The sequence below is a fragment of the Petaurus breviceps genome, unplaced genomic scaffold (assembly GCF_028583685.1).
Source record: "Petaurus breviceps papuanus isolate PSGF00001 unplaced genomic scaffold, PetGlider_PUasm1.0 90743, whole genome shotgun sequence".
In the NCBI taxonomy this organism is placed as follows: domain Eukaryota; kingdom Metazoa; phylum Chordata; class Mammalia; order Diprotodontia; family Petauridae; genus Petaurus; species Petaurus breviceps.
In genome coordinates this window covers 7,575,905-7,601,204 of record NW_027187332.1, presented here as the reverse complement: position 1 = coordinate 7,601,204, position 25,300 = coordinate 7,575,905, and positions in this window count along the sequence as shown.

The following is a 25,300-nucleotide window of genomic DNA, read 5'->3' as shown; positions in this document are numbered from 1 at the left end:
TGGTGGTCAAAAGGAAAACACTTAAGGAGGGGAAGGGAGAAGGAAGAAACAAAAACATAAGCAGGGGAGGGAATAGGATGGAGGGAAAGAGGCAGAAATCATTACTGTCAATGTCAATAGAATGAAATGTCCCATAAAACAAAGGAGGATAGAAGAATGGATTAAAAACCATAATCCTACAATATGCTGTCTACAAGAAACACATTTGAAACAAAGGGATACCCATAGAGTAAAGGTAAAAAGCTGGAGTAGAATATATTGTGCTTCAGATAAAGTAAGAAAAGCAGAGGTAGCAATCCTTACCTCAGATAAAGTAAAGATCTAAGCAAAAGGGATAAGGAAGTAAACTATATCCTGCTAAAAGTCACCATCAAGAATGAAGCAATATCATTACTTAACATATATGCACAAAGTGGTATAGCATCCAAATTCCTATAGAATAAGTTAAGGGAATTAGAGGAAGAAAGAGATAGCAAAACTATACTAGTGGGTGACTTTAATCTCCCACTCTCTGAACTTGATAAATCTAACCTCAAAATAAACAAGAAAGAAGTGAAGGAGGCAATTAGAATTTTAGAGAAGCTAGATATGATAGATCTCTGGAGAAAACATTCAGTTTTCTCCAGAAAAAAAGGAATGTACTTTCTTCTCAGTGGTTCATGGAACATACTCAAATATTGACCATACTAGGGCATAAAACCCCACAATTCAGTGCAGAAAGGCAGAAATATTAAATGCATCCTTCTCGGATCATTATGCAATAAAAATTATATGCAATAAAGGGCCATGGAAAAACTAAAAACTAATTGCAAATTAAACAATTTCATCCTAAAGAATCAGTGGGTCAAACAGAAATTATAGAAAAAATATCAGTAACTTTATTCAAGAGAATCACAATAATGAGACAATATACCAAAATTTGAGGGATGCAGCAAAGGCAGTTCTTAGGGGAAGTTTTATATCCCTGAGTGTATACATAAATAAATTAGAGAAAATGGAGGTCAATGAATTAGACATGCAGTTGAAAAACTTAGAAAAAGAACACATTGAAAATCCCTATTTAAATACTAAATTAGAAATACTGAAAACCAAAGGAGAGATTAATAAAATTGAAATAAAAAACCACTGAATTAATAAATAAAACTAAGAGCTGGTTTTATTTTAAAAAACCGAATAAATTTGATAGACCCTTAGTCAATATGATAAAAAAAAGAAAGAAGAAAACCAAATTACAAGTATAAAAAATGAAACGGATGAATGTACCTCCAATGAAGAAGAAATTAAAACAATAATTAGGAATTATTTTGCCAAATTGTATGCACATAAATTTTACATTCTTAGTGAAATGGATGAATATTTACAAAAAAAAAATGTAAATTGTCCAGATTAACTGAAGAGGAAGGAAATTACTTACATAACCCCATCCCAGAAAAAGAAATCGAACAAGCCATCAGTAAACTCCCCAGGAAAAAATATCCAGGGCCAGATGGATTTGCTAGTGAATTCTATCAAACATTTAAAGACCAATTGATTCCAATACTCCACAAACTATTTGGGAATATAGGTGAAGAAGGAGTCATACCAAATTCTTTTCATGACACAAATATGGTACTTATACCTAAATCAGGAAGAGATGAAATAGAGAAAAAAATTATAGACCAATCTCCCTCATGAATATAGATGCAAACATTTTAAATAAAATATTAGCAAAAAGACTACAGCAACTTATCACAAGAATATTACACTTTGATAAGGTAGGATTTATTCTGGGAATGCAAGAATGATTTAATATTAGGAAAACCACCAGTATAATTTATCATATCAACAATAAAACTAACATAAACCAAATGATTATCTGAATAGATGTAGAAAAGGCTTTTGACAAAGTATGACATCCATTCCTATTAAAAACACTAGAAAGTATAGGAATAAATGGAGCCTTCCTTAGGTAGCATCTATTTCAAGCCATCAGCAAGTAATATATTTAATGTGGATAAGCTAGAAGCATTTCCAAAAAATTCAGGGGTGAAACAAGGGTGCCCACTATCACCCCTCTTATTCAATCTGGTACTAGAAATATTAGCAGTAGCAATTAGAGAAGGAAAAGAAATCAAAGGAATCAAATTAGGCAAAGAAGAGACCAAGCTATCACTCTTTGCAGATGATATGATGATATACTTAGAGAATCACGTAAAAAAATTACTTGAGACAATAAATAAATTTGGCAAAGTTGCAGGATATAAAATAAACCCACATAAATCCTCAACATTCTGGTATATTTATTTTTTTTTTTTTGCCTTTTGGAGGGCAATTGGGGTTAAGTAACTTGCCCAAGGTTACACAGCAATTCTTTTTGTGTGGGTGTTAAGTGTCTGACACTGGAACTGAACTTGGGTCCTCCTGTCTCCAGGGCTGGTGCTTTACTAATTGTGCCACCTAGCCACCCAATTCCTGTATATTTCTAATGAAATTCAAAAGCAAGAGATAGAAAGAGAAATCCTATTTAAAGTTACTGTAGACATTATAAAATATTTGGGGATATAGCTGCCAAAACAAACCCAGGATCTATATGAACACAACTACAAAACACTTTCCACACAAATAAAGTCAGATCTAACTAATTGGAAAGACATCAATTGCTCATGGCTGGGTTGAGCTAATATAATAAAAATGACAATTTTACCTAAATTAAATCATATATTTAGTGCCATACCCATCAATTTACCAAAAAAAAATACTTTACAGAGCTAGAGTAAGTAGTAACAAAATTCATTTGGAAGAACAAAAGGTACAGAATATCAAGGGAATTAATGAAAAGAAATTCTAGCAAAGATGGACTAGCTATACCAGATTTTCATCTGTATCATAAAGAAGCAGTCCTCAAAAATACTTGGTACTGGCTGAGGAATAGAGGAGTGGATCAATTGAATAGATTGGGCACATGAGACTCAGCAGTCAATGATTATATTAATGTACTGTTGGATAAATCCAAAGACCCCACTTTGGGGATAAGAACTCACTATTTGTCAAAAAAACTGCTGGGAAAACTGGAATATGATATGGTAGAAACTGGGAATAGACCATTGTCTAACACCACATACCAAAATCAAGTCTAAATGGGTGCATGATCTAGGTATAAAGGCTGATATTGTAAGCAATCTGGGAAAGAAAGGAATAGTTTACCTGTAATATTTGTGGAGAGGGGAAGTCTTTATGACCAAACAAGAATTAGAGAGCATTATAAAATGCAAAAAATGGATAATTTTGATTACATTATATTGTAAAGCTTCTGTACAACAAAGCCAATGTGACCAAAATTAGGAAGGAAATGGAAAATTGGGAAAGAATTTTTATGACCTATGTCTCTGATAAAGGACTCATTTCTAAAATATACAGAGAATTGAGTCAAATCTATAAGAATACAAGTCAATCCCCAACTGATAAATGGTGAAAGGATATGAACAGGCAGTTTTCAGAGGATGAAATTAAATATATCTATAAGCATATGAAAAATGCTCTAAATTACTATTGATTAGAGAAATGCAAATCAAATAACTCTGAGATACCACATCTCACTGGTCAGATTGGCTAAGATGACAAAACAGCAAAATGACAAATGCTGGAGAGGATGTGGACATATTGGAACACTAATGCATTTTTGGTGGAGTTGTGAACTGATACAAACATTCTGGAGAGCAATAGGGAATTATGTCCAAAAGGCTATAAATCACTTCGTATTCTTTGACCCAGCAATACCACTTGTAGGGTTGTATCCCAAAAATCATAGAAGTGGGAGGAAGACCCATATGTACAAAAATATTTATAGCAGCTCTTTTAGTAGGGGTAAAGAATTGGAAATTATGAAGGTGTCTATCAATTGGGGAATGGCTTAACAAGTTGTGGTACATGCATGTTATGGAGTATTACTGTGCCATAAGAAACAAGGAGCAGATGGACTTCATATTTACCTGTAGAAGCTTATACAAACGGATGCTGAGTGAGAAGAGTAGAACCAGGAGAAATCTGTTCATTGTTACAGACACAACGTATGTTTGATGACCAAATTTGATAGACTGGACTCTTCTCAGCAATTCAGGGTTATAAGTCAACCCCAAAAGACTCATTATGGAGAGACATGTCTACATCCAGAGAAAGAATTAAGTTTCAATGCAGATTGAAGCAACTTACCTCCTCTTTTTCTTTTTCTTGCTTGTTTTTTTTCCTCTTTCCCATTGTTCATTCCATGTGATATAGTCCTTCTTTATAACCTGACTAATATCTAATGTGAAAGTATTTCCAGATCCTATACTTGACTGTATGCCACCATTGTTGGGGGGTAGGGGAGGATGGGAGAGAAAATTTGAAACTCAAGGGATTGTGGAATTGAATCTTGTAAACTAAAAGTAAAGACATGAATTCATTTTTTTAAAAAGAGAGTGTGATGATACTTCAATCCTTTGAATGAAGTCGGGGAGCTTGACCTAGCTTCCTGTTTTCAAGCTGGTACCATGTGATTAAGTTTCACATGGTATTCAGAGCAAGATGGCTCGTCTAGGTGATCTTGAGTTTAAGTCTCTGCTGCCTCTGTTGCTTTGTCATACTTTGCCTGATTATAGGTTATTAAACATACATTTTGAGATCAATGGGTCCAGTCTTTGAATTTTACATTTAAATTCAACAGACATGGTTTGCTAAAAGACACCATCAGCATAAAATGAAGTTCCTACTCAATAATCCCACAAATTGCTTCATGTTTTATGATGGTTTTAAGTCTCAAAGTCCCAGCAGGTTAAAACACATATTATTGCTATTTGTTTACATTTTTCTATCAATGAACAGTTGTGGGTTTTTTTATTAAACTTTTTCTTATATGGGAAGAAAATCAATAACTATCCTGTACTTGGGTGGAGAGAGGAATGATGGATCAAAGTAGATGAAAGGAATAATCATTCCATATGATTTGAGGGATGATCTGGAAGGGTTTCTACCCATGTGAAATTCAATCAATTCAAAAATATATTCCTTAAGGTTGAATCATTGAACATTGTTGTTAAAATGCACATATACCCTAGGAGCAGTAACTCATTGAGTTATAATCTGTGATCATTCCTTGACAAAACACTCTTGCAAGGAAAAGCATTGTCATTAAATGTTGGTGTCCAAAGAGATCAGAAAAGGTGTTTAAAATGAGAGGCCAACTAAGGAAAACAAATTCGAGTGGGATTTGGGAAAAATTCAATAAGGGTTCTCAGTCAGGTGAGGGTGGGGGTCAAGGAGAAGGGGACACTATAAAAGTTATTGAGGACAGAGAAAAGAGATTAAAGGATCATTAAAAATAATCATGCTGTGGTTGAAAGGAAAGTTCGGTGATCATGTGTCCTTGAACAAATAGTTCTTTATAATTTAGCTGCCCTAGGATAGTGAGTTTCCACTGCTCTTTCAGAAGGACTCTGTCAGGCCACCTTTTATTGAAATAGTTAGTAACATGGCATTCCTTATGACTATAGACCTTGACTCAGGCTGTGGCTTTCAAGCCATCTAGCTTTAATCATAGAATACTTGAATGTACAAGTAGCAGGTTTATCCCAGTGTGACCCCAACTGAATGTTTTCAAAAGATGTTTATTTGGACTATTTACATTGAATTATACACTTCTTTCCTGTTCCATGGCTTCTGGGGAAAAGAACTCAATGTGAACCGCTATAGACTCATGGAATAGTCTTCCATACTAAGTCATTACACTGACCTTAAATCAACTGCTCATCTAATACCTTTACTGATTCCAGTGTCCACTTATAGCAAAAACCTGATTCTATCACAGCTTAACCTTTTGGGTGCTGGGAGAATGTGTCTAGTGTTCATAATACTGCTGTCTTTTAAAATTCATTGGTTACCTCCTCCATCATATACTTATCAATACTGCTCTAAGTATATATTTGATAGTACAACTAATTCTTCTTCCAAAACACCAAAAATAGGAATCTTTCTCTTTTTTAAAATGTATTTTTAAATTATTTTTCTCCTTTTATCTGTTTTTCCCCCAATTCATTTATTTATTTTTAGTTTTCAATATTCATTTCCACCAGATTTTGTTACAAATTTTCCCCTGTCTTTCCACTACCCCCACCCCAAAATAGCAAACTTACTGAATACCCCTTCTCCCAATCTATTCTTTCTTATATCCTCCCCCATCCCCTCAAATTTCTAGTAGGGCAAGATGAATTTCTATACCCCAGTGCCTGAATATCTTATTTCCCAGTTGCCTATAAAAAACAAGTTTTTTTGAACACTTTTTTTTTAAACTTTGAGTTTCAGATTTTTTCCCTTCTTCCCTCCTCACCCCCCCAACCCCCTTCCCGGGAAGATAAGCAATTCATTATAGGCTGTTGTAATGGCAAGCACAGCAGTGGTTCACACAGCAGTGGGGCGGCCAGGTGGCACAGTGAGTAAGAGCACCGGCCCCAGAGTCAGGAGACCTGGGATCGGTTCTGGGCTCAGATACTTACACTCACACGTGCAACCTTGAGCAAGTTACTTAACCCCAATTGCTTAAAAAGAAGTGGTTCACACCTTGTTCCAGCTATCAAATTAACACCTTGTTTCAGTTCAAGTTTCTTTTGAGCCTTGTATCAAGTGTGTTAAGAAACAGAACATGTGAACCCCACCACCTGTGAAGTCTAGAACTCATGAACTAGGAAGGAGCAAAAGGAAGGAGAGCAGATAATGACCACATATAAGGAGAGGTCTTGGCTAGAGACAGTGGAACTGAGAAAAGGACTCTTGTGGTGGCAGAGTTAAGAGAGAAAGCTTGTGGTATCCCAGCACTCTGTTTGTTTGTGATACTATGTACAGAAGCCCTGGGACCTTACTGGAAGCCCTAAAAGAGGATTTTCTAGTTGTATGCTTACAGAAATCCTGGAGGAGGGTTTTGGAGGTCATAGGACTTTACTGATGATTTGTGCTGACCTTTTGGACCTTTTTTGTAGGTGTGTGTTGATTTCTCTATTGATGATTTGTGCTTGCTCATATTGCCAGCCAATTACTTGGCTTTTGAACTCTTTGCCATGGTAGAACTCTGCTTCCAGAATGGAGAGAGCTTTGACCTAAATCACTGGGGTTTTTGTAGCTGCCATAGCTATTAGGAGGGTGCCTTTCTACAGCCCCCACAAGCTCTGGCACACTGGCCACACACCCCAGGACCTCCATCCAATAATGGGATCCAGATCCAAGCATGTTAAAGCAAGAGTGATTACACTCTTAATGGTTGCTTGGTTCCCCTACAATCTGCAGTCCAGGAGCTCTGGAAGCAGCAATAAAGTAGCAGCTGCAGCTGCTGCCATGCCTCTGCTATCTCTTGCCCCAGGGGCAGGGGCTGGACTCTGCTCTTCTTTCGCTCTGTTCATACTGAGTTCCACATGGACCTTTTACTTTATCTTTGGCAGTTAGGAGTTGAGAAGCCTGGAAAGCACTACAGCTGCTGGTGGTCCACTCTGCTAAAATCTGCTTATGGCCACCATCGCTGGTTGGGCCTCCCTGGGGCCAGACCCATGTGCCTCATGAGGGACTGCACTTGGCAACCAGCTTGGTGTGTTAGACCCTTCTTGCCAGCCTGCCAGGCTGCCTTCAGTGGGAAATTTGTTTCTCCCTGTCACTTTGTAGGTTGTGTAGCTCTTAAATTTGTTTAGAGTCATTTTTTTACATGTATTAGAAATGACTGGAATGGGAGCTCACACCAAGTTTGTGCTTCTACTCTGCCATCTTGGCTCTACCCCCAAACTCAAATAGGAATCTTTCAACAAGTACTCATGAGATGTGATAGAAAATTGATCGTATCCATGAGTTAGAATCATGCACCAGCATATTTATATAAAAATTATGGACCTTTTGGGAGAAATTTTAAGTTTCTAAACAGCTTTTCAATTTCACAAAAGTCACAGGTACCTCTCCCCTCTCATCAGATTCTGGACTCAGTTTTACCACCATTTACAATATCAATCCACTTGTAATAATCCACAAAAAAGGACATTCTCTTTTAGTTTTTCCTAGGTGCATAGTTAGGCCAAATGCTCTAAGCTGTTATAGATCTACAAAATGTCTGGGGGCTTGATGCAATCAGCATCAGGAAAACAGTTTCTGAAAAACATCATCTTCTATTGGGGATTCCTCTTCAACTTTGGCTCTACACTAGAACTTTTTTGATGACAGCTGGACACATAACATTGGTTAGTGTATAGCTCATTATTTTATGCTGAATAAGACAACCTCAAGAAACCCAAAGGCAAAATGAAGGTCTGATTAGGGAGGTGAGCACCTGCATTAAGAGGAGGCAACAGGCAATAAATGCAAAAAGAAACAAATATCTATCCACATCAATGTGTACCAGAGGAAAGTTGAAGACTCTTCTGCTGCTACTCAAGAGAGTAGAATGATTTCCAGACACCACTGATGAAATTTATATAGACCCTACTATGTGCCATCAAGATGTACTAAATGCATTACAAATATTTCATTTGATCCTCATGGCAACCTTGAGAGGTAGGTACTGTTATTATTCTTATTTTATAATCCAGGAAGCTGAACTGAAATTTAGTATCCTATTCAATTATAAACATGGGCAACAGCAGCTTTCCTTCTCATGTGCCTTAAAAAAGTAAAATTGAACTTGAACTTGATTATGTTTAAAGTTCATTAAATTCTTATTTAATGTCTTAGTAGAGTAGTAAATATGTGGCTATTTCTCATTTTTTGGACAACTGAATTTCAATTTCCTTTATAACTCTATATATTTTTATCTCAGGAATTTAAAAATATTCATCTGAGTAGTGGTTCACAGGGTTCCACAGATTGTCAAGGAGGTCAATGACACAAACATGTTAAGAACTCCTAGTCTAGTAGCTATATTTTTCACATTATAATTGAATTGTGTCTGATATTTTACATGAGAAATGACTAAATAGTTTTAGACTGATTTCAATTTCTACTTTTACTGAAAAAAAAAAGCAGCTGATGCCAGTTTAACCAGTCATCCCACTATGCTTCCACGTGCAAGTGACTCATTCAAGTCCTATCTCTTAAAGTGTTTAGGTCTTTTTCTGTTAAAAGGTATCTGTTTTCTGGGAGGGGTAACCCTTCAAGACATTATTCCCCATTAACACCCTTGATATATATTAATTTGGAGTCAGGGAGATCTGAATTCAAATCCAACTCCAGGCATTTGCTAGTTGTGTGACTATGCCTCCCTCAGTTTTATCTTTTGTGGAATAGAGACAATAATTACAACTACCTCTCAGGATTGTTGGGAGAATAATATAATTAATATTTGCCAATCCTAAAGGAGCATATATGTGTTGTTTGTATTGTTATTGTTATATTAGTTAATTTTTGAATGAGAAAAATCAAGGTAGAATAATAATATATATTGAATTGACTTGAAATGAAATGAGCTAAATGTAGACTCCAATTTCTTCCCAGAAAAATAATCATAATTATAGTTTTAACATAACTATGATTATTATCAAAGAAGTGCTACAACTTTATTATCTTGCTTTCATAATCATGTCAAGCCTTATATGACCAATAAAGAGAGAGAATATAGGCCTATCAGATCTGTGATCATTTGATCTGACCATGCAAGAAGGTAACATTGCCAGTCATTCCTTATGTGTAAGGTATTAGTGCAAGGATAATCAATGCAGCTGGAGAAGGAGGAGGGAGAGGAAGAGTGTGCTTTGTGGGCATGCTGCTAATATCCAAATAAAAAGACATTCTAATAATCACTCTAGTTCTATGTCTTTCAGAGATGTGCACAAAATCAGAAGGTTTTATTCCCTTCCATACCTGAAACCTCAATGATAACATCAGAGCTATTTCAGAGCCAACAAAAAACATACAGGGTATACAGCATGGGGTAGCATATGTGCCAAATTAACTTTATCCACATAAATCTCCTCTTTTCAGTTCCCAGTTGTGTTGAAAAGTAGAGCTCTGAGGGAGTCTCCCCTTGAAGGTGAACAAGGAACATACTATTGGCTGTGATATTAGAACAACCAATGAGTTTGAGAGTATGCTAGGTGATTTTTTTCTTCATCTTTTCCCATTTCTGTAATTGTATTGTGAATGCTCTCCTTCATATTATTATATTGTAAAACCAATAATTTATTTACTAATCTTAACCAAGGATAAGTATTTTAACTATAATTCTATATTCATAATTCATCTTCCACCCAATATTTTCGTACCCACAGCAAATTGTCAGAAAACCAGGGATGCTTCTCAGCAAAATTATGATATAGAAAAATAAAATTGGATCATATCTTAAAAGATCACCTAACTCAAATAATAACCAAGAAAATGAGCTATCTTCATGGATGCCTAAATTATTGTCTTGAGCATCTTCATCAACAACAACATGATCATCACCTTGAAAAATGCATTTGGATATCCTTGCTTTTCTTTGTAATTTTATGAATTTTGCTTCATGCATTTAAAAACGTTATTCTGAAAAGTCCATAGGCTTCATGGGCCCATGGAAAAATAAAAGTTAAAAATCCCTGACCCAAAGTCATATGGTTAGTGAGTTGTCATTCTTCATAATCAAAAAGGACCAAAATGACATCAATGTGTTAGGATCAAGGTACTGTGTGTTCAATTATGATTAGACCAATAAGAGTTTGGAAGGGTTTGCCATAGATCAGGCATGTATAGTTCATATAAATTTTTGGAATAAAAAAAGGTTTCTCAGACACCCATGTGGCTGCCAAATACCCCTGCTGTTTCAGTACAGTGGGAAGATGACTCTATGGCCTGGGCTGCTTGTGTGCAGAGTTCTAAGTCTAGTTCCCAGTATATCCATACCTTATACTTTATAACTAACCTATTTCTACAGTACTTCAAGGTAAATATAATAATGAAAAGATGGTTTAAGTGATATCTTTTGAATTGCACTTATTATAATTTGCATTTCAATGAGACAGAATTACACATTTTCACCTTTACTCTCCCTTCCACAGGCATCAAAGTCCAGTGCAAGACAAAAGTCAGGGCAACTGGTAATGCATCATGATGTAATAGATGACCTTGACATCTTTGATGTCTAACCAAACTACAAGCACTCTATAGATCCTGCTTCTGACATCTTCCTAAATTCTTGGAACAAATAGTTCACATGTACATATTCCACTAGGGAAATCTTCACGTGATTGGGATAGACACCCACCCTCCCGCAACTCACCAATGGCTCTAAGAATCTCTGGTTAGCCTCATCCTGGTTTAACCTGCTTGTCTACTGAAATGGTCTTACCAATATTTGGCCAATACACATGCTACAGGTGCTTGGAGTCACAGGTGAGAGTTGGGTGGCAAATAAACACAAAAAAAGCAGCCGTGAAAAAGGCTTGGCAGCCTTCACACCAAAGTTAATAGTCTTTCATTAACACCCCATATATCGTGTCTAAAGTCATATAATTACTTTATAGTAGAACTGGGACAAGATGTAATTCCTAGTATCTTTTGGAGTGACACTTCATTAATTTAGAACATTGGTGTAATAATACAAACCACCTTCAAAACTATCAGCCATAACAAAAACCCATGGAAAAATGTGTAACAATAGGCTATATGACTGATCTGAATTCAGAAAGTGGGGAAGAAACTAAAGCAAAGGGAAACAATCCCACTAAGGAGGAAAAATGGGAATTATCTAAAGACACTGATAGAGATACAATGAGAATTCTACAACTATTTTAGATATTAAAAGGGTATATAGAAATCTTGGTTGTATAGAAGTTGTTGGCTTACTATCACAACCCCATTCATGTTATGTAGCAGATTGGGTTTCCAGAGCATTGCTGACTACTTTTCCCTCAGCATTCTAGAAGACCTTGTAAGGGCTTGCCGTTTCCTTTTCAGGGCTGGGCATTTACCTTGGGTGTCCAGCATATCACCAAACTCTCACCTGACTCCACAGAATCTGCATGTGCAGCAGCCACAACTCAGTAAAAACATCTCAGAACATGGGCTAAGCAAGGTCAAGGGTAACCAACAGACCTCAAACCCATCTTAATATCTACCCCACTAATGTGAAGAATATGCACTCTTGAAAGAGGAAGATAAGAGCAGTTTGTCTCAGTGGCCATGAAGGTGACTGAAATAGGCATTGTGGATTGTCGAGTGTTTGGTCAGACATTGAAGACTCCAAGGTCACCAATTGCTTTTGGGGCTATAGGCATTTTTCCTAGCTTTTGTCTTGCCACTGGATTTTGATGACTCTGGAAGAGTGAAATTGACAACTCTGTGCAATTCTGCCTCACTTAAATTCAATTCACATGCAAGTGAAGACATCATCTCATGATGTCATTGGTCCTTCTATAAAAAGAAGGGTAAAGAAGAACAACAGAGGACCATGGGGACATGAAATGTTTATCTAGTACTATATTTCAGTGGCTCCCTCTGGTGGACTTTACTCATTGATTATCAATTTACATGAATTAGCCAATATGTCTTCATTAGTTTTTTAGAAGTGGATATTTATGAAAATCATATTAAAGCTGCTGCAAAACACCCGTCCTCCGACCTGAGACACACTCTCTGACAAATACATACAGAGTACAAGAGAACATGGAGATGTATTTATAGCATATGTAGGAAATGGGACAATTCATAACTCTTGGAAGTCTTTTTGTTGTAAAGCATTCTTCCCTTTATTTATTCATCATAAAGTTTCATTTAGGTAATGAATGGCTTCCTGGGATGGAGTCCTTAGACTTTTGAAGCTAATTTTCCTCAGTGCATCTTATTTAATCTTGACTTCTAATAAGAAAAAAAAAAACTACAGTAGCTAATCTAGGAAGTTTGTTATTAAACAGATGAGAAGTCCAAATTCTTCAACCCTCAGAAGTTCATAAGGTTTGTTTTTATCCTCTGGTTTGAAAGCAACAGGAGAGGCTGTTGTCCTTCCACTTCCTTCCTTAAGCAATTCACTCCCAAAGGCTTGATGATATTGGTTCCCCATTAGACTAGCCAGCCAGACGCTATATTGCATGGGTTCCAAAATACCTTGATATTAAATCCAAATGTCATGGAGTATAACCAAATATCTTTAGTAAATCCCAACGCACTCCCTCAATAGTTTTTGCATTTCATTCAATGACTTGAAGCATTCTACACTGCCCCTGCTTGAGTAAGTATGTTAGGACTTAATGTGGTGAATTTGATCAATTGATTGATTGCAAATGGATGTCTACACCTTAATCCCACCTAATTCATACCACTGACTGATTAATTCTGGACCATCTGTAATAATTGAAATAAGGAATTGAAATATCCCTCTTATAGAAGCAACAACAGTAAGAACAGGATAAAAACAAAGGTATTATAATAGGAATATAAAATTTTGTCAAAATTTGTTATAATGTAAGCTTCTTGAAAGTAGCAACTTTTCTTGCTTTTTCTTTGTACCCCCCCCCGGAATTTAGCATAATTTTTGGCACATAGTAAATTCTTACTAAATATTTGTTGAAAGAACTACTTAGTACTGGCTGAGGAATATAGTGGATCAATGGAATAGAATGGGTACATGTGACTCAGCAGTCAATGACTATAGTAATCTAATGTTGGCTAAAACCCAAGACCCCAGTTTTTGGGAGAAGAACTTACTATTTGACAAAAAATGCTGGGAAAACTGGAATATAGTATGGCAGAAACTGGGCATAGACCATTATCTAACACCATATACCAAAATCAGGTCTAAATAGGTGCATGATCTAGGTATAAAGGCTGATATTGTAAACAATCTGGGAAAGAAAGGAATAGTTTACCTGTCAGATTTGTGGAGAGGGGAAAATTTTATGACCAAACAAGAAATAGAGAGCATTATAAAATGCAAAATGGATAATTTTGATTACATTAAATTGAAAATTTTCTGTACAAACAAGCCAATGTAACCAAAATTAGGAGGGAAGTGGAAAATTGGGGAAAAAAATTTTGGGAAAAAAATTTTTTGGGAAAAAATTTGGAAAAAAATGCTCTAAATCACAATTTATTATAGAAATTCAAATTAAAGCAATTCTGAGGTACCACAGCTTGGTCAGATTGGCTTAGATGACAAAACAGGAAAATGACAAATGCTGGAGAGGATGTGGATAAATTGGAACTCTAATGCATTGTTAGTGGAGTTGTGAACTGATTCAACCATTCTGGAAAGCAATCTGGAACTATGTCCAAAGGGCTATAAATAATTTCATACCCTTTGACACAGCAATGTCACTTCTAGGGTTGTATCCCAAAGAGATCATAGAAGTGGGAGGAAGACCTATATGTACAAGAACATTTATAGAAGCTCTTTTTGTGGTGGCAAAGAATTGGAAATTAAGGGGATGCCTATCAATTGGGGAATGGTTAAACAACTTGTGGTATGGTATATAAATGTAATGAAATATTATTGTGATATAAGAAATTAGGAGTAGATGGACTTTATATTTACCTGGAGAGGCTTATATGAACTAATGATGAATGAGAAGAGCAGAACCAGGAAAAATCTGTACACAGTTACAGACACAACGTATGTGTGATGACCTACTTTGATAGATTGGACTCTTCTCAGCAACGCAGGTTTATAAGACAACTCCAAAAAACTCAACAAAGTCTAAAAAAAAAGCAAAAAACAAACAAACATTTTATTTCTAGACCATATTTTACCTAAAACATAGTTTTCTTTTAATAAGACAGTGTTTCAATTTTATCATTTATCAAATCAAGTACCTAGAATAAGGATAGGCGGTTTGATTACCTAATGTGTCTTTCTGTGTATCCATTGATCCATTGTTTGTATTTTGACCTTAGAAATGGAAAAGATCTACAGAATAATTTCAGGCACAGAGAACTTGGCTTTTCTTTTCCAGATCCTTTTCCAAAAGAGCTGTGTCACAGTGGCAACATTTAATTAAAAGGTGAAGAGTGAAAAAAATCCCTCAGAGTACTTGTAGAATTTAAGCAATGCCATGTATACTTTATTTTCTAAATAATTTCCTCTTCTTTAAAAAGAATTCAAAACAAAACATAGTGAGTGGCTTCACACTCCTATGACCAACTCATATTTGCTTTGCTGCTGCTTGTCTTTCATTTGCAAAGAGGACCACAACATCAGGGAAATTATGCCATGACATGCAAGTAACTTAGATTTAAGTGAGGGTGTGTTGTGCAAAGCCACCAGCTTCACTTTCTCCTCAAGAGTCATCTGGGTCCAGTGACTGGACACAGATGAGGACACCTGGAGATGACCAAGAATGCACTGTGGGACCTTGGTCTTTTCAAGCTAACATTTCCAACAGGTCTGAGTTTGACTCATATATATTCCATGGGAATGATAGTAAACATGATATATCAAGGCAATATTTATGCCTAAATACTTCAGGAACTTATCGTTTTGACTGCATGACCCATTCTACCAATGCAGATCAAAACCACTCTATGTCTTATTTGATAGTTTAAAGAGCTTCTTTGGCATCATTTGATGTCTTTCTGAATATAGCCAGTATCTGAATAATATATAAAATAGGCCTATTTTTAATCCTTTGCAATCTGGTATGAATTAAACCAGAGTATGTATCCTGCTTACGCAGAGTTTTAGAATTCAGGATTATATCTACATGATCATACATTAAATTATTCTTAGTGTCAGGAAAAGAAAAATCAGGAAGCATCTCTTTCCTTTACGTAGTGCTGATGGTTAAATTTCTTATAATGTAATAAAGACTGACTACCTGTTTAGTAACTTCTGTTAAATGTAATATATAATTAATGTTATGATGTGGAAAAGAGTTACACAAATATATGTATGTATATATATATATGTAATCATATCTAAAAATCACAATATTAAGACATAAAATAAGTATGTTAAATTAAGAAATGGGCTATGTAAATGTGTATTCATATAGACTATATAACATGTCTTTTAAGTGCTGAAGTCTAAATATTTCTATTCAACATAAAGGATACCTCAACCTTCATGGAACATGTAAATCTATAATTTTCTTCTTTTGAAAAATATAGAGGTTTGAATAGATAGTTTCTCTGCCCACTTCCACCTTCTAAGAATATGAACTTCAATTCTACCTCTATCATAGAAAATGGCATTCATAATTATGTTGAGAAACAATTATAAAAAATCAGAATATTAGGGATGGCTAAGTGGAGCAGTGAGGAGAGCACTGGCCCTGGAGTTAGGAGGATCTGAGTTCAAATCCAGCCTCAGACACTTTACACAAAAATTAGCCATGTGACCTTGGGCAAGTCCCTTAACCCCAACTGCCCTCCAAAAGGTAAAAAAAAATCAAAACATTAAAGAAATAAAATATGAAGTATTAAAAAATAATCCATCCCTCTTAATGATGCAACTCTGATTCTAAGAAGCACTATCCAAGTCATAGATTATGTGTCTCCTTTTCTTTTTCTTTCCTTTCTCCTGATCTTTGTTCTTTTCACTGTTCAATAGTACCTCCTCTGGTTAATGAATAATGGAATTGAAAAGAACAGAATTTCATAGAATCATAGACCATTAAAGCTGCAAGAAATAGTAGATACTATCTACTCCAAGGTCTCATAGTGGCTGGTCTGTAATTTTTTTCATAGGAAAATTCTTTCTTCAAGCATATAAATTTTACCTATTTAAAACCATAAATCCTGTAAACTTAAAGGAAACTCCTTGAGGAGACAAATGATGTCATTTTTGTCTTTGTTTCCCCAGCACTCAGCACATAGTAGGCAGTTCATAAGTATCTGTTAAATTGATTTTCATTCTTTTCTCTATTGCATTTCTTTCTCACTTGCATTTCTCTTCTCTCTAGTTTCCAGGCCTCATTTACTGAAATGTAAATTTCTGAAAGCAACAATGATGAGGCTGTGGAGATTGATGTGATCCACAGAAGAGAATTTGGAGATTTAATTGTTGCCCAGTCTGTTTTTGATTTGAGGACAGTGGTGAAGGATAGTTCCTCATTTTACAGAGGCAGATGTAGAAGGAATGAATTATTTGAATAAGTACAATTTCTATTGGTTTTAAAAAAATAACTTACTGCAAACTGTACTGGACTTTCTGAGGGCTTAACTGTTAGCAAAGTTCTTTACATATATTGTCTCATTAAATCCACAGATTGCAAGGTTGCATAAGTAATTACTGACATATACAATACTAAGAATGCAGTTCCCCTGATTCTTATCTATGCATAAGTTGACCTTCATATCTTGTGAGGTATTTTCACATTCTGAGATTCCTTGATCCCCAGACCAGGGCTTTTATTAAATTGGTTTGGATTTCAGTCAATATAAGTGTTTTGGTCTATAGTCATGAAGTGCTTAGAAACAGTTCTTAGACTATAGAAAAATAGAAGGATTTCTCTTATTTCTTGAAAAGTTATATTTGTGTATATTGGAAAAAGCAAAAAAGAAATCTGAAGTTAAAACAATACTCTATACCCATACAGAACATTTTTCCTCTGTCAATAGAGGTTAAAGACTACTGATAAATTTATATTCCTTTACTGTATTTATTTCAGTGTTTTTGATGTATTTAGTGTATTTAAAATAATTTTTACAAATATTGTGTTATATACTGAGAAATGTATTCTTTTGATTTTCACTGGAATAAGCTTTTTCTGCATTATGGTAAAGATGGTGATGTGGAGAGGAATGGAACAAATTTCCCTGAGAAACTTTTAAAAGTAGTTACAAAGATGAACTTTTATATGCAAAATGAAAGAATGGATGATATGATCATTTAGTTTCTTTAAAAATCAGGAATACTATGTTTTGACAATTTTTAGTAAGTTTCATCAAAAAGAAAAAGGTAATGGGGTGGCTAGGTGGCACAGTGAATAGAGCACAGTTCCTGGAGTCAGGGGGACCTGAGTTCCAATCCAGCCTCAGACACTTGACACACTAGCCATGTGATTTTGGGAAAGTCACTTAACCCCAACTTCCCTCCAAAAAGAAAAAAAAAAGAAGAAAAAGGTAAAATTTCTTTACATTGCATTGAATTTTATACATTTTCTTATAGATAAACCTGCAACTTCACTGGAATAGGGTGAAAAAAAATAAATGTTTTTGTTTTTCAATCAAGAGTCCATACTTATAAGATGTTGTCCTTAAAGCTCTCTCAAATGTCTTAAGACTCAAATAAATTATATACTTAAAATATAAAATATATGGTTCCAAGTTTATTTTACAATCTTATGGGACAAAAATAGATAAAAGTATTCCCCTAAAGTATAATGTAATAAGGAAGAAGGTTCTTCACTCAAAGACACATAAAATACATATAAACACATAAAGAGCATATGTTTTCCTCTTCTTTGAAAGAAAAAAAAACAATTATAGAAAAAGAGAGCAAGATGTGGTTATGTTTAGTAGTCGAAATGGATGTAAATTTCATGCTGTCAACTGAATTTTCATCTGCATAATCACAAGTAAATTAATTCAATTAAATAAATATTTATTAAATACCTAGTGTATGCAAGGAATTTTTCTAGGTTCTGAGGAAATAAAGGTGATATGTGAACTGAGCACTTAAGGAAGAGAAATATTTAAGTGAGTAGACATGTGGCAGAACTTCATTCCAGACATGAGGCTTGGTTAGTAGGGATTTCTATGTTTCAGATTCTTTACTTGTGAAATGAGAGAAGTGATACTTTTCCCATTTACCTCAAAAGCTTCTTATAAAAATTATGTAAGTTTATAGTATTTTTGTGATACTTGTCCCATTTACCTGAAAAGCTTCTTATAAAAATCATGTAAGTTGATAGTTACAGAGGGCTTTAAGATTTCCAAAATTATCTATATACATTATCTCCATTAACATTACAACACCCCATGTGAGAAAATTTCTGTTATACCAATTTTATCAGATGAAGCAACAGTGACCTAGAGAGGTTAAATGACTCGTCCAGGGTCATACAATTGCTACCTGCCTGGGACAAGACTTGAAACCAGAACTTTATTTGAAGTCTAGTACTATATTTATGTATTTATTTATTTTTGGAGGAGGAAAGGTAGGGCAATTGGGGTTATGTGACTTGCCCAAGATCACACACCTAGGAAGTGTTAAGTATCTGAAGATGGATTTGAACTCTGGCCCTCCTGACTCCAGGGCCCATGCTTTATTCACTGTGCCACCTAGCTGCCCTGATGTCTAGTACTCTAGATATATTATAACTTACCCAGTATTCAGATAGGATCCATGAAAGCACTGGAAAAATATAAATTACTATTATAAGGGAAAGTCAGATTATTAAATAAAGTTGTTGGCTATGTCTGCTATGTCTTATAGTGTAATTCATATTAGCTGGTATATTAAATTGTGAAGAATCAGGAAGGCAGATTGCAAGGTACATTAAGGTATTACTTATCATGGTTAGTTATATGTATTTTGTTTTTGTTTTTAATTTCAGAAGCTTTTCCTAGATCATTACTTCAGAAGTCACTAGAAAAACCTTGTTTGAAAACAGAGACTGAAAAGGTGGAAACAATAATGAACTCAGATTATTTCCTCCAGTCTTGTGCAAGAATAGAAAGTCAAAGGATTTGTTTTAATTGCATAATTGTCAAGAGGTTAGAAAACTAATATATTATTTACATGCAGGTTAGAAACCAATCCTTACCACAGATTAGAAAGAAATGCATAATTAGAATACGGACAAAAGAGTAAGAGAGCACAAGAACTCTATCCATACCAAGGCAGTATATAAGTTATGTGTGTGTGTGACTGTACACTTAGGATGCCATTCCTCATGATACATTACAAAATTTCATCAGAAATCATTGACTCAATCTGAAAAGGATAGTAAAAATTATCTTAATTGAAAAGAAAAATAGACAAATCTATATAAAAAAAATGTCCTAGTCTGATCTCATATTGGTCTGCTTTCCTAGTGCTAATTATCATGAACAACAATATCAATAATGGCTCAGGCTTGTCAAAAAAAAATTAGAATTTTTTAAAGCATGTCTTTAATATGCACAATTTCACATGTATTGCTTTTGATTGGTAAAAACCAAGGGAATGTGAAATTTTTATAAGTGAAAAGGAAACTACTAAATTTAAGACTTTTTTCTTAGTAATCAAAGATTTATTTAAGTTTATTGAGAATGCCACAGATGCCTTATTTCACTGAGAATAATTGGTTTACACAGATCTATAATGAAGAGATTTTTCAAATGCCTTTTCTATCTTTTTATGTTTTAAAATTATTTCCCATAATATATCAAAACCTACTTGTCACTGTCAAGTATGGAAATGATATTTTTTCTTTTTGGAGGGGGGAATGCAAGGCAATTGGGGTTAAGTGACTTGCCCAAGGTCACGTTGCTAGTAAGTATTAAGTGTATGATGTGATTTTTTAATATTTAAAATAATAAAGCCTTTAGCTTAAAGAAAGTCCAGCACAATGTCTGTCACATAGTAGATGCTTAATAAATGATTACTGTTTTTGATTGATTGAAGAAAAGGTTTCTTTTTTTCAAATATTCTCCCAAGTGATTTGTTCAAGTACTCACTAATAGGGACCTGACCTCACCAAACATCATAATGATGATGGTGGTAGTAAAAACAATAATAATAAGAAGAATAAAAACAGTAATACAAGGAAGAGGATTCTTCTACAAGCTTATTGTACTGACTCAAAAGATATGCTCTTAGTCTGAAATTAAACTCTCAAAATCTCTCTTATAAGTACCACAAGAGTTCTGAAAATACCATATTTTACTTGCTCAAAATTGCAAATGAACACCACATATGGAGAATTTAATGTCCTAGTCCTAGATAAATTTGAAAAAGAAATTTTGGTGGATATTCTGCCAAAGTAACTAGGGAGATTAAACTTCAGTTAATTTCATCAGGGATGGAAAGATATCAGAATATCTATTTTAATGTAGTATCTCATTTGGGTATAAACTGAGCTCTGAGTTTGTCTATATTATATTCTTAATAAAAGTTTTTGAACATAAATAAGTGAAGCAAAATAACATTATTTTGCTTCACTTATTTATGTTCAAAAATATTTATTAAGAATATAATATAGACAATGCATTGTACAAGGTATCAGGGATATGAAGACAAAATTTAAATAATTTTCACCTCTCAAGGAACTTATAGTCATTTGGGGATGATAGAACATAAGGTCATTGACTTGGATCTGGAAAAGATTATACATAGACCATTTAGTCCATCCTCCTAATTCTTACAGCTGAGGAAACTAAGGTCCATATAGATGATCAGCCCAAGGTCACATAAGCAGTAAGGACAGAAGTGGAATTAGACAACTCAGATTCTCTGATTTCAGATCTACTATCCATATACACACATATGTATATGTATGTACAAACAGATGCATGTATTTATATGTGCACATCCTTATTGTGTATGTTCAAATACATGTATATGTAGATAGCTAGACAGAGAGATTTATAGACAGATAGAGACAGACAGACAGATAGATAGATAGACAGACAGCAGACAGACAGACAGACAGACAGACAGACAGACAGATAGATAGATAGATAGATAGATAGATAGATAGATAGATAGATAGATAGGATAGATAGAATGTGTGGTAGAGAGTTATGTGGACAAAGAGATGATACTGACAACATATACTAGGAATGGTTAAGCAGAGAGAGAACATTTTAATGATAATTTATATGACTTTTATGTTCAATTCTACATTATCCAAATAATTTGTTATATTGTTGTTTGAGGCAACATGTGTAGTGGATTGAAGTGTTGTGTTACCGTAGACAAGTTAGTTAATCTCTTTGTGACTAAGGCAAATACTTAGGACATATATACAGAATTAGAGATGGGTTGAATGGAGTCTCAATTACATTTGACTTTTATACAGATTAATAGAAATTGGTTTAATTTTGTACTGAAAAATACAAATTACACACTATCATAATGATTGTGTTTACATATACTCAAAATGAGTTTAATTTAAATTTTACTGACTGTCAAATTTAGAATTTGCAGCTGATTTGTATATTTAATTCTGTTTTGAAAAACCCAATTCTCTTCAGGAAATTGTGTGTTTGTGTGGGAGAGAAGTTAATTCTCCAAGAGGAGTCTCTCTATATTAAAATACTTGACTTGGATCCTCTGAGATCATAAATTACCCTGTCAGAATGTACATTTATGGAAGCTGCATTAACATTTCAAGTTAAAGGGGTCTTAAAAGCATGGCTGCAAGTATGTTCAATGACTTGCCTAAAGTTAAACTTATAACATAGAAGAGGGATGCTTGATCCTCAATTTCCTGAGTCTCTGATCTTGCAAACATATAGTGTTTTCCCCACATTCATTGTGAACATCACTAAATATTTTAGGCATCACTATGAACCATAGGAAGCAGGTTTTTAACGGAAACTTTCAAGTAAAACTACAGGTACGCTATAAGGCAGGGGTAGTTGCTCTTTATCGGAGAAAGCTTTATGATATCAGAATCCTATGAAAAGCCACAGTTGGATATGATTATGTCATATAGTACAAACTTGAGGGAAAAAGAGAAGAAGATATATGAAAAGGAAAAATTACAAGAAAGAAAAAGGAATGTAAATTACATAAAGAGTCAACTGGGATCAGTATTCAGGGAATCTTGGGCATTCTCAAACTTCCATCAAATAGAGAAAGAAGCTCTGGGCTACAATAAAATAAATGGGTTGAAATGAAGTACACAATGAAAAGTGTTATATCATCTTTGAACCTAGAAATTTCAGCAGAATTCTGATTAACTTAGAGTATAGAGGAGACACCACAAAGATTTGTAGCCTTCTTTTGGCTCCCTGTAGAATTCCATGAGGCAGAGGATTGCTGTTGCTACTCTCTAATTTCAGTTGTATCTGACCCTTTAGGCACTATTTGGAATTTTCATTACAAAAAATAATGGAGTAGTGTGCCATTTCCTTATCCAACTCTATTTACAGATGAGGAAATTGAGAAAGATAGGGTTAAGGGACTTGCTTAGGGCCACACAGCTAGTAAGTTTTTGAAGTCAGATATGAAGTAAGGAAAAAATGTCTTCCTGACTACAGGTCTGGCACTCTATCCACAACATCACCTAGCTGCACACAAGGCAACGGCTACTAAACATGAATGTTTTACACCTGGATCCACAATGTCTGAAGTGACTTTGTCACCTTCTCACCATGTTGGAGGATTAGCAAAAATTAGGTTATACTTTCACTGGAGTCTATTATAAGTTATGCCATTTGTATTTGAGAAACTCTGATATTTATTGCACTACTTTATTTTCTTTGAAATTTTAAATTACATTTTATGGCAATTACACACACATGCATATGCATACATGCATGTGTTTGTGTGTGTACTTGCTATTAGACAGGTGATATTTGCAAGTTCATTGTATTTGATGATTTGCATTATCAGTTATCCAAAATAGTTCACAATGAGCCCATGAGAAAGAGAAAGATGTTCCAAAGTCAGAGTTTTCAAACACATCAAGGGCACAGGTAATTCAACCAATTCTCGCAATTCATAATAATGTTTCAATGGATACATGGTCTTAACCATTGCTTAAGTCCTTGATGTCGTGGAGCCAGGTCACACAAGTTCATGAGAGTTAATTTTTAAATTTTTGATGGGAGCATTTGTACCTAAAAATTTGAAAAAAAATGTTAAAAAGCAGGTCTTGACTTTTTGTTTTATTTCTTTCTAAGTTTAGTGATGGGAGAAATGTGCATAATGTACCAATTTCTTATTTTTGTCCAGAGAAGTGGTAGTTAAACATTTACTAGCATGCCTTATTGATATGGATACTGCCTAAAGCAAATATTGCAGCTTCTCATCCTTAGCAATCTTGCTCATGTTCTCTCATAAATTGTGCAAAGAGGATTTATCATAAATCGTGCAAAGAGGATTTACCTAATGCTTGGGATGTCTTTAAGATCTTTTAACATTTCATGTTTGTCAATAGATGATCAGTCCTCCTTTTCCAATCATGTATTTCCTGGATATCTTTTACTTCACTTATAAGAAAATTGTTGTTGGATACATACAGCAGTATACTGAAGTTTTGATAAATCAAAAATTGGAGTTTTCTAAGGTAACGTGTTTATGTCATTATGAATGGAACCCTAGGGTTACCTGACTACTTTCATGGTCTTCTGATTGATCCCAACTTCTTCTAGTGTCTAGTTTTTATGATATATTCCCTGAAACAGCTATCAAAATATTCTTAAGGTACAAGTTTTATTTTGTCATTACCAGACTTGAAAGGTTCCCCATTGCTTATACAATGAAACATAAAGTCCTTAGTCTGGCATTTAAGATTCTATACAAATTCATTCCAAACTACCTGGTCAGGTACCTGCATTCATAAATTCTAGGTTGCAGCAGAATTGGAGCATTTGTCATTCCATTTCCCACTTCTTGCTGTTTATACAACTCATCTTCCATGCCTATAATGAACTTTCAACTTATTTTTGTCACAAATCAGAATATTGTGGAGGCACAATTAGGGTAGCACAAGATTCACCAGCTTCTACAATAATGATAGTTGTAATATGATATTCTGGAAGGGAAAGAATCTAGAATTACAAACAAGAATTACCTACCCAGCAAAAGTGAGTATAATTTTCAAGGTAAAATGGGCATTCAATGAAAGAGGATGTTTAAGCTTTCCTGGTGAAGAGACCAGACCTGAATAGAAAATATGAGTTCCAAATACAAGATTCAAAAGAAGCACAAAAATATAATCAGGAAAGAGAATCATAAGGATTTGATAAGGTTAAATTGTTTACATTTTTACATGGGAAGATGATACTTATAACTGCTAAGAACATTATCATTATTAGGGCAGTTAGAATGAATATATATTGACAGAAGCCTTGTTATAAGCTGAGTATGGTGGGATGATATTAAAAAAATAAAATTAAACCGGAAGAAAGAAAAATGCAGTAGGAGAAAAGAAAATAGAGGAATAGTATGGTTAAATTATTTGATATAAAACAGGAGTGAATGACCTTTTACAGTAGAGGGGAAGCTGGGGGAGTTGTAGGAGGAGTATGTAAAGTTTATTCTCTTCAGACCTAGCTTAAAAAGGAGTGACATTCATATTCAATTGTATATAGAACTCTTACACAACAGTAAAGTAGGAGGAGAAAGAGACAAGAGAAGGAAGAGGACTGATAAAAACAGAGTGGAATGGGGAAGTGGTAGTCAGAAGCCATGATGATGGACAGGATGAAAGGAGAGAGAGAGACAGAGAGAGAGAGAGAGAGAGAGAGAGAGAGAGAG